Source organism: Cryptomeria japonica, chromosome 4, assembly GCF_030272615.1.
Source record: "Cryptomeria japonica chromosome 4, Sugi_1.0, whole genome shotgun sequence".
Taxonomy (NCBI): domain Eukaryota; kingdom Viridiplantae; phylum Streptophyta; class Pinopsida; order Cupressales; family Cupressaceae; genus Cryptomeria; species Cryptomeria japonica.
Window position 1 is genome coordinate 310,436,219 of NC_081408.1, and position 12,086 is coordinate 310,448,304.

Consider the following 12,086-nt stretch of genomic DNA (forward strand, 5'->3'; position numbering starts at 1 on the left):
ACATATATAATAAGCCAAATGAAATCACAAGGCTAAATCAAAAGCATAAAAGTCCTAGAGGTTAATGAACAATCATGGCATAAGGAACAAGGATACATGTAGGGAAGAGTGTCATTGCATGCTACCCCTGACAAATAAGAGAGATCCACACCCCCGATAGACATGCATAACTATCTCCACCTATGTGAGAATAAAGGGAGTTTGGTTTGCCATATCTATGGCCTTCCCAAGCTCATCCCAAGTCATCACTCAAGGTCTATGAGATGGGGTACCAAAAACCAAATTATTATCTTGATTATATGAATCCTAATTACCCAACCCATCTAATTAATTATTAAATTTATTAATTGATTAAACAAGAAAACATTCAATGAGATCCTGAAAGTCTAGACCCACAAGTATCCTTAAAAGGAGCCTCTTGGTGGCCTATTCTCACGTGACCTTGACCAACTCATAAAAACTGCTCTCCGTAACCATGTTCCAAGACCTCAGGGTAAAAAACATTACAATATCAACAACTTGGAGGCTCAATCAAGTCCACATAACAATAACATCCACATATACATATACAAATCTGAAACAATAGCCAACAAGTCATAAATCTAGATCATATAATAAACCAGGAGCCTCATAGATAATCTATAATCATGAGCACTTGAGGCATGATCCCTCTTGCTCAACCAACAAATAATATAAACATCCTTACCAAGGCAAAATCTTCTTACTAGAACCATATAAATTCACAAATACTCAATGCAAGGCAAATACATCTTCCTCAATCACCAACTATTGTTAAACAACATTTGATCATATATACCAATGCTCTGGAAAATGGACAAGGTTAGACTAAAACCTGTGGTCGTATAACACACAAAACAACAAAGAAACAAAGGCAAATGTTAGTGTTAATCAACCAAAAACTAGCCTAAGCAAGCATATCAAAAGAGACACTAAAAACAAAGTAAAGCATTGAACTATGAATATAAATGCAAGAAGACATCTCCAAATGCCTTCTACCATGCTCTTAGCTCCTTCTCCTTTGTTCCTCTCCTCTCCAAGTTCCAAATTAGTGTAGCTCTCAGTAGATTTTTCCACTATGGATGCTCATGGAGGTTCAAGATTGTAGATGATTATGAAAAGTATGCAAATGCAAGATTAATAACCAAATTAGGATGAGTTATCTAAATGCTATTAGTTAATTTTAACCAAAAGAGTGAATGTGAGTAAGATATGCTAAATGCTCTCTAAAATTCTCTGTAACTTAGATTCATACAAGTTTCCAGGATCTGGATTATGAAGGAATGGACTCTGTTTATAGGGAAAATGGAGCAATGGATGGATGAGATTGATTAATCTCAACAAGGGTTAGGATTGAATGATATTCAATCCATGTGAGGAATTTCAACCCAATCCTAGGATGACAAGTATCAATATGAGATAGGTTGAGAGGAGAGGGAATAAGCATTAAATGCTTGACATGACTTGAGAGTTAACTTGGGAGTTAAGGTCAAGGTTGGGTTGAGTAAATAAATTTATTATCCAAAGAATAATGCTTTTATCCAACGGATAAACTCATGTGCAAAGGTTAAAGGGATAACCATGGTCAAAGCAATAAATGCTTGAGGAGACACATGAGGGTTGAGTTAGGGGTTAACCATAAATGGTCATGTAATAGCCATAAGTGGCTTAGAAAACTTTAGAGGTTAAATTGTTGAACACACAAAGCATTTAATGCTTTTCAAAAACTTTGAAGTCTTTGAGAAGTGACTCCAAGTTTCTTATGAATGTGACAATAATTAGGGGATGGATTAGGCTAATTAGGAAGGGGTTAGAAGAATCTAGAAGGGGGTTTAGGAGTGCAAGTGGATTTGGTGGGTGAGGGAAAATAGGATTTTAATTAAAATAAAATTAATTTATTTCAACTTGTAGTTGCAACTTGCATTTGTAGGAAAATGCAAGTGGGCGGGAATAATGATTTTAAGTAAATGTTTTATTTCATTTATTTAAAAGAGGAAAGATGATTAAATTGAATAAATAGAATTTATTCATTTAATTGAGTGTGAATTTGGTTGAATGACTTAATTAAAATAAATTGAATAATTTATTTAATTAATAGGAGAATGTTTGAAGATGAATTAATTAAATATTAATTTAATTAACTAATGGCTAGTGGATTTTTAATCAAATAAATATGAAATATTCATTTAATTAAAATGGACAGATTTATGTGACTCCATATACAAATCTGGAATAACAAAGCATTCTAAAAATAGCCTCTGGAGTAAAACACAAATTCAAAAAATCAACATAGAAAGCTAAAAAAGACCAAGAAAATGAAAAGACTATAGACGAGCGCATACACAGGCTTAAACAACACATATGACAAATCCTGTTGCACATATGAAAAATCCTATTGCACAAATGACAAATTTTGTAACACATATGACAAATTTTGTTGCACATATGATAAATCCTACAACACATATAACAAATCCTTTCGCACATATACATAGGAAAATAAGGCATACATAAAATCTTGTAGCGCATATACTAGCAACCTACATATACAGGTACATATGATAAATTATACAACACATTTCTTAAATTTTGTAGCACATTTTTAAATTCTATAGCTCATTGTTAAATTTTGTTGTGCATATGTTAAATTCTATTGCACATTTGTTAAACAAAATAGCTCATTTGTTTGTTTAGTAGATAAGCCCAGAAAGTATTAGAAATGGAAATAAAATTTACAACAAGGTATAAAAACTAACTTCAAAGGATTACACGATGCCCAAACATCCAAATGGATGCAATACAACACATAATTACTTCCCAACACACATACAAGCCATTCACGACAAACACAAAAATCAAACCCAACTTCCCACATCAAATCATAACCATATAAAATACAATTAACCCAAGGTTCATATTTATATATTTAAATGCATATAATTAAAATCATTCTGAAAATCTCAAATTCCTAAACCTACAGACAATCTTTCCATAGTCAATATTTTCAAAATAGTATATAAGGTAATAGCTCTTTGACTTGGTAAAATTAAAGTTGTGGAGAATGAATCCAAAGAAGCATAACCCAATCCAGCCAAATCCAAAGCCAAGCTCTCAAAATCCAAATCCTTAGACAAATGCAATAATTTTCTAGCAAGCCAACCCATGACAATCCTCATAAAGCCAATTAATTAAAATTTCATTCAAAACTGTGCAAAATTGTAGCCAATCAAAAATAGTCAAAAATATAATATTTTCTACCAACCATACCCAAATTTGAGGTAGAATATCATAAAATAATATTATTTAAATTACCCAAACCTCACAACCAATTGAAAAAAATAGGGTAGGTAGAATAAATTATAATATAATAAACTAAATGGGTAAATTAAATAATAAAAGTAGCCCAAATAATTAAACAAACCATATGGGTAATAATATAAACACCCAATTAAATATTAAACCATAAGGCTCAATAATATAAAATCAATAATAAATAAATAGTAAATCCAATAAATCAAAAGATCAAATACTAGATATTCAATAGATATTAAACCATAAAATAATAATAGTATGAAATCATCAATTAAATATAAATTTATGAAATAAACATTAATAACTAATAAATCCCCAATAATATTAATAATCACACATTAATATTAAATATTAATGCCATCCATTAATTTAATTTTAATAATTAATAAACTATAGGAATCGATTAATCATTAATTTAATAAATAATCACAACTCCACAAGGCAACCCGACATGGGGTTGAACAACATACCACATGACACTAACATGAAGTCACACGCCAAGACACTAACTGACAAGGGTATCAACTTAAGTCTAGAGTGTGTAGAAGGAACTCACGTCACCTTTGTTCAACTTGCCATTGGGATAGAGACACGCTCAGACCAGTGAGACTAGGTGGAGTTGATATCTAATGCTTATAAACCTACAACCGCCAATAACCACAAGACAACATATACAAAGCATGTATCTCAAAATAATCATACAAGTGAAGGAGAATCACGACATCATATTATGCTCGTGATGAGTGGTATGGCATCGTCTCTTTCACAAATAGAGTAGTAAAACAATCACAATGATCATAATATCAGTTCATCTAATATAACCATAAGTTAGGGTCAGCACTAGCAAGATATCCTTATATCATCATAAGCAATATAAACCCCATATGAATAATGAGTGCATATAGATCACTAAATATAAGTTCGACCATCATAATAGTCTAGGATATAACATCATCCACATAAATTATAATGTATCAAATGTAAATATAAAATGTCTAAGATAATTCATTATAAGAGATAAGCATGAACCACGTGTCCTAAATGGTGCAATAATCACAAGGCTCAACATAGTCCTAACTTCAATAATCAAACTAGAGCATATAATCAACTTAATTATAGTAAGCATAATAAATTCACTAATGTCAAAGAAGATATCGATAAAAAGAATGAAACAAGAGACATCAAGAGAACAAACAAATACAAAAGTGCTTATCACATCCTCTCATGAAGGATGAATCAGGGAGGGGCACTACAAAAGCTAAATAAAAGAATTGTTGGTAAATTAAACATTGGTAAATAGGATTATAATCATGTCAATTGAGAGCGAATTGAAACTAAGATATAGAAAAAATAAGTTATATTAGTACATGAATATGGATTGATAGATACACTATGAGGAAACATCACTAGATTTCCAATATAACTATTTGAATTAAGACATCATTTATTCATAACTAATATTTTTTATTTATGTTTTAACATAACCGGTGAGGCTGGTATGACACATCCTCCTGTACCATGTGGGCTAAGTGGAGACTAAACCCCATGACCTCATTCTTTACCACAAGCTAAGGGGAGACTAAACTTCATGACTTCATGCTTTAGCAAAAGAAATTCTCACCAATTAAAATAGGCCTCTAGCCCTATCATAACTAACATAACTAATCACATGCTAAATAAATTTTTACATAGATTAAATTTTACAAGTATGTAATTAATATTTAGGATATCACTGAAACTGAAATTGTAATTAAAGTGAATCTTTAATAGATAGAAAAAATATTTAACAATTAATTTCTTGGAAAAGTTCAATCTTATAATATAAATTATTGAAGAAAATAATTTCATAGTTTGAAAAAGAAGTCTCGGTAGTTGAAGAGATTATTACCATTATAGTAATGTTCTTAAAAATGTTGAAATAAGAGCATGTAGGCTGGTTCAAAAACTACTATAAAGAGATCTTATGGATTCACAAATCAGAAATGTATATTGCATCATACTCAAGCAAAGTGGGATTTGATATTTATATCTTTTCTTGAAAGTTTTAAACAATGAACGAACTCTCTAGACTTGGTGGATATTTTGATTGGGTGCAATGGGTTCTACTGCAAGAAGAAGAGTGACAAACATGGAAGCTAAGAGGAGTAAATTGTTGGAGTGGCTTCTACATAAAGTTTATTCCATCTTGCTCTTGTTTTTTAGCTAGCTTTTTATCATTCAACCGAAGTCTCTACAAAAATCTCATGGTGGTAATAGCAGATTGTTTATTAGGGTTTGAATTGAGCAATGAGATGGATTATCCAATTTGGTTGATAGCCTGGAAAAATCAAGGAGACAGCTGTAGGAAGTTCTAAATCCTCTTTACTCTCTGGTTGTTAGGGCAGTCAAAAGGATCTTAGGTGCCAAGTTCCTATAGGCTGATAATAATTATAGGGTAAACATGGAGATTCATGCGGTGTTTGTGGCTATGCTTCTTCATATGGGTCTATCTAAAGTTAAAACATAAAAAACTTGCAGGATTGTTTTTAAGGTTGGTTTGTTGGAAGATTTGCGCAGAGTTCTTAGAAATATTGATGATAATCTCACCATTTCTCTTCCTAAAGACTATATGGTGACAATTAGGAATGGCAAACCTTTGCCACACTTTCCAATTCTCTTTATCGAAGATATGAAGCCATTTAAAGCAACGAAGTTTTGAATCAATGAGAATGCAAATTTTTTATGGAAATAATTTCGCTTCACCAAGATTGACAAAGAGGGTTCGATCAAGGACTACCTGGAAGATGATGGTGTCACGCTATCTGCTTCAGAAGAGAGGATTAATGAATGGGTGGTAGAGATTCAAGAAATTGTTAAAGATTTAGGACCAAAGCCATTGGAAGTAGAGGTTTGCTTCCCCAAGGTTCCTCTCCTCCAGTTCGTCCAATTTAAAGAAGATTTTTCTAATAGAAGGGGGGTCAATATGGGCGATGATATGGTGGGGCTTCCTTTTCGCTCAGGCCTTTGTTTTGTCGCTTCTTCCACCCATGATCCTATTGTTTAAGAAATGTGCTTTTTTTTTTATTATTTTTAATAAGATTCCCAGTTTAGATGTTGGGGTTTTCTAGAAATTCTCAGGAGAAGTTTGAAGTATTTTATAACTTTAGAAATTCACTAGTTTTATTTGCCATGTTTGGGAAACATCTACTCTTATCCGTAGATAGATAAGATTGGTTGTAGGTTTTACTTTAATTTTCAGACTCTTTCTATGTTTTTTAATCCTTTTATCTAATATATATCAGCCTTGGCCCTTTAGTGATAAAAAATAAAAAAATTAATAGATTAAATATTATCAATATGTAATCATTTGTTTAATGTGTCTTAAATAAAAATAAAAATCCAAAAAGAGAATCTTTAGTAGCTAGAAAAGTTTCTTTGACTTACAATATTCTAGAAAAGGTTAAATCTTATTGATGAAAAGTTAAAACTTTAATTCAAGTTAAATAAAAGAATTGTTGGTAAATTAAGTGTAGTGGTTGGTACAATAGGTATTTGTAGATTAGAATCTCACATGAGAGTGAATTGAAAATAAGATATAGAAAACACAAGTTATATTAGTAGATGAATATGGATTGATAGATATATAATGAGGGATTATTACTAGATTTACAATATCATTATTTGAATTAAGACATTTTTATTCATAGCTAATATTTTTTTTTATGTCTTATCTGATTCCTGAGGCTAGCATGACATGTCCTTTAGTATCATGTGGGCTAAGGGGAGAGTAAATCTCAAGACCTCGTGCTTTACCACATGAAGTTCTCACCAGTCAAACTAGACCCCTAGCCATATCATAAGTAACATAATTAATCACATGTTAAACAAAATTTTACAAACATATAATTAATTTACTTTAATAAAGAGAAAAACTATTTAAAAATTAAGCTCTTGGAAGAGTTCAATCTTATAATATATATTATTGAAAGCTTAAATAAATGTAAAATAAAAGAAGTCTTTGGTAGTTGGTCGTTGGAAAAAGAAGTCTTGGTAGTGGAAGAAATTATTGTCATTTTGAGAATGTTCCTAGAAATGTTGAAATAGGAGCTCGTAGTCTCGTTGAAAAACTACGTATAAAGAGATCTCGTGGATTCACCAATCGGAAACGTATACTGCATTGTTGTTAATATTGATATCTTTTCTTGAAAGCTTTAAGAAATGGAGGAACTCTCTAGACTTGGTGGGTATTTAGATTGGGCGCAATGGGTTCTGATAGGATTAGTATTGTCTGTAACATTTCTTGTGTGGACAAAATTTTGGGTTGGTGGAAAAAGCAGCAAAACCCAGTATAAATAGCTGCTACCAGGTTCTACTGGATGGCCACTCATAGGAGAAACAATTAGCTTCTATCGAGCCATGAGATCTCCTCTTCACCCACGTCAATTCATTGAAGATCATGAGAAGAGGTAAGTTTCTATAATCTGTTAATGTTGATGTTTTTTGTTTTTTAATTTGATGTTTTTTGTTTTTAAATTTGATTGTGTTAATGTTTTTTATATCAACATGTAATTTTTTAACACTCTTCATCTTGATGATAGATCACGAAACATTGATATAGAAAACAATAATACAATCTATTCCATAAACAAAAACATTACATTCTAATTCTGTTTTTGTCAATCTTCTGATCGCTAAGTTTAACATTTTTTTGTTTTTAATTTGATTGTGTTATTACTTTTTATATCAACATTTCGAATCACATTCTGTGATCTTCTAGCACTCTTCATCTTGATAATAGATCATGAAACCTTGATATACAAAACAATAATACAATCTACTCCATAAATAAAAACATTCTAATTCTGTTCTTGTCAATCTTCTTATCGCTAAGTTTAACTTACTTCTATAGCTCAGTACAAGTCTTTTAAAAAGGAAACTGCAGATATAATTTGTTGACAGAGTCTTTTACAAGAAATTTAAGCTTGTTGATAGCTTGCCCGCCCGTTCTGTTTAAGTGGGTACCTTCAGCTTTTGAAGGAATTGCTCGACGTCAAAGGCAATCTTCAAGGCTGTATTTATTAGAGAAATGTAGATTAAAAAACCCTAAAAGACTGTAAATGAATAGTTGAGCACTGAGCAATTATTATTATTGACTAACTGCCTGCACATACTCTGATTGCAAAATAATATGATAAACATTATTTGTATTGCAGGTATGGGCCAATTTTTAGATCTAATTTGTTTGGAAGAGCAGACACAATTGTATCAGTGGATCCAGAGTTCAATAGATATGTTTTACAAAATGAGGGCAGGTTGTTTGAAAGCAGTTATCCCAACTCTTTTAAAAATATTGTTGGACGAAATAGTTTACTGGTTGTCCATGGTGATCTTCAAAGGAAGCTCCATGCAATTGCTGCTAATTTGTTGAAACATAATAGCCTTATCTCAGACTTCCTGGATGATACATAATAGCCTTACCTCAGACTTCCTGGATGATATACAAGATGCCCTCACTGCAGGAATGCAAAGTTGGCAGCATAATAGTGTCATCTACCTTCAAAAGGAATGCAATAAGGTACTCTTATATGATAGAATTTTATTTGTAAGAAAAAGAGGAACATTTTTAAAAGGACTACCAAGGAAAAATCAAATAGAATTTGTTATTTAGGTTTTTGAATGCTTTAAATAATAAACAAGTAATTTATTATTTGTAAAATTTTTAACAAAATGTTAATTTAATTTGAAAATATAACATTAATAATAAAATTTAGAATGCAAATTTATCAATGGATAAAAAGAAATAATTTAACTTGTTTGTCTTGTGGATATTAAAACATAACATTGAACTTTCTATTTATTTAAGTAATACTAATCAGTCAATTAATAACTTCTATTTTTTTTATATATAGTTAATCTTGAATTAGTGCTATTAAATGTTTTGATTTAAGATAGTTTAATTTTTCTAAATAAATATATTGTTTTAAAATCTTAATTATTCAAATTATTGTTCACTAACATGGTAATTATTTTACTATTTGTTAAATGAATGACAATTAATACATATTGTAAAACTATTAATATAAAATTGAAAAGATATTCAATAAAATGTAAGAGAAAATCATTAGATCATGGGTATCAAATGTACATACTATTTATAAAATTTTAACACTATATTTTTAGTAGAATTCAAAAAGGATAAAAAGAAAAAAAAAATTATTCAAAATCTTAAAGAAAATGATAATTGAAATTTATATGATATTTAATTAATTCGTAACATTAAATATTAAATTAGTAAAGATTTTTTCATTTTGATATCCTCAAAATATTTTCAATTTACAATCATAAGTCATTAACTTTGATTGTTATTTATATGATTTTGTTAGTTTAAAAATATTAGAGTTTGTTTAACAATATGAGCTTTTCATCCCTTTCTATATTCTATTTTTATTAATTTAACTTTGTTACTTTATAGTTATTTTATATAATATTAAAGTATAGTTATGAAAATTTATTTTGTATTGATATGCTCTTCTTGTATATAGATTCTTTTAAATGTGATGGGTAAAAAATTATTGGACTTACCTCCTTATGAAGATATAGAAGAAATTTACAAGGCATTTGAGGCATTTGTAAGAGCTATACTCAAAGTTCCAATAAAATTTCCAGGATTTGATTATGCAAAAGGAATTAAGGTAAATAATCTAATTTCATTAATATTTTATGAATAATGAATTTAGACATAATATTCATGTCTTTTCATAAGGAATGTAGGGAAGAGAAATCCTCGTAAGAAAGATTGAAGAGTGTATAAAGGAGCGAAGATTACATCCTCAAGCGATCCGTAATGATCTATTGACCAAACTTTTGGAAGAAAAATCACTTCCTGCAGATTTTTTTATTATTTTTGCTTGTCGCTGGTTTTGAAACTTCTTCCAAAGTGATGGCATTTGCAATAAAATTTCTTACAAATTGTCCGGAAGCATTGGAGGAGCTAAGGGTGAGTTTTTGTTTATAGTATGAAATGGAATTATAGATTATTTAATACTAATGAACACTAGGATTAAGCCTAAAAGTTGTACCAACTTGGGTCTGAATAGAGAGAGGTTAAATAAATATCAGTTGTATTTTGATTTTAATGAACATAAAATCAATTATTCATGGAAATTATTTGAGTTCTCTTATATAGATGACCTAGCAAAGTGTCCACCTTTGATATTGAACTTTAAACGTTCAAATTATGATATGAGATTTATTTTAGTTTCAAAATAGTTTTGACACAAATGTTATTTAGGTATATTTGAATGAATTGAAAATATAATTTTTTGGATAGGAAAAATATATTGTGCTATGTATATGTTTTTAGACAATATACACACAATATACACATTATATAACTAATTGCACTTAGACTATGAAGTGTTTATTCTTGTCAATTCTCATTGTACAAATAGATTTTAATAGTCATGAAAAATGGCTCATTGTTAATATCAACTAAAAATAACCATTTAGTCCTTAAAATGATTTCATTATAAACATAATTTAGTTTATTTTTATGCAGTTTGAGCATGAATCTTTATTAAAGAAAAAAGGAAATAAAAAGTTGACATGGGACAACTACGTACAAATGAAATTCACTCACTGTGTGAGTACATAAGTTAATCTAGTTTATCAAGCTCTTTTCTTCTTCACTTTGGAATGCTTAGCCAAACAATTTGAAATCCATGTGTTTGCTCTGGTTTTCTTTGTAGGTTATAAAAGAAACCCTTCGATTAGGTAATGTTGCCCCATGTATTTTTAGAGAAGAAAAACAAGATGTTGAATTTCAAGGTACCATTTATTAAAATATTTGTTGAAGTTTCATATTGATTAAGATGACAAGTCGACTAATTTATATTTACTTGATTCTAAACTCTTTAAGCCTAAGTGCAGATTTCATCATTCCCAAAGGATGGAGAGTGTATGTGCTCTTATATGGAACACATTTAGATAAAAAATACTATGTTGAGCCACTCACTTTTAATCCATGGCATTGGAAAAATGAACCCACTCTTGTATGTAAAGGCACTAACTTTATTTGTTTATCTAACCTTTAAAAAATAAGCATGTGCTATTATGTACTAGCTAATACTATGCTAATTAAAATTGTCCATATGATTTGTAGGAATTGTTTGACGATCCATTCTATATGCCATTTGGGAAAGGTGCTAGGCTTTGTCCAAGATACCATTTGTCCAGATTTGAAATTGCTCTTTTTTTGCATAGCTTTGTCACTAAATTTAGGTGAGGTCATCTATTATTTTTAAAAGTGAGTTCATCATAACATAGTTATTAGAGTAAGTTATGACTTTTAGAGAATTCTTTTATGAAATGACTAATTTGAGTAATTGATGGAATGTCCATGCAGATGGGAACCAACTGAAGATGACCAAATATGTTACTTTCTAGTCCCTACCCTAGTAAAGGGTCTTTCGATTCACATATATAATAAAGAATAGAATCCAAATAGGTGGATGCCATTAAACATATATATATTTTTAATTTTAGCTATATATCAACATGAAAAATAATAAAAAAAATTCTTGTATGGATGAAAAAAGGAAAATAGTCTATAGCGAAATGCAATAATCATGCTAGTTGTACTTATAGGAAGATTATATAAACATAAGAGAAAATTCATAAGATGATTTACTATTTTGAAATCTTATATAAATTAGATTATATATTGCAAAATGATTTATACAATGAAAAACATTTGTATGGATATGGTGATTTTTTTA

The 12,086-nt window shown here is 29.8% G+C and overlaps 1 pseudogene; it reads left to right on the forward strand.

Moving 5' to 3' along the window:
• Positions 1–5,333: 5,333 nt before the first annotated feature.
• On the forward strand, positions 5,334–12,086 carry LOC131037703 (cytochrome P450 720B2-like; annotated as a pseudogene).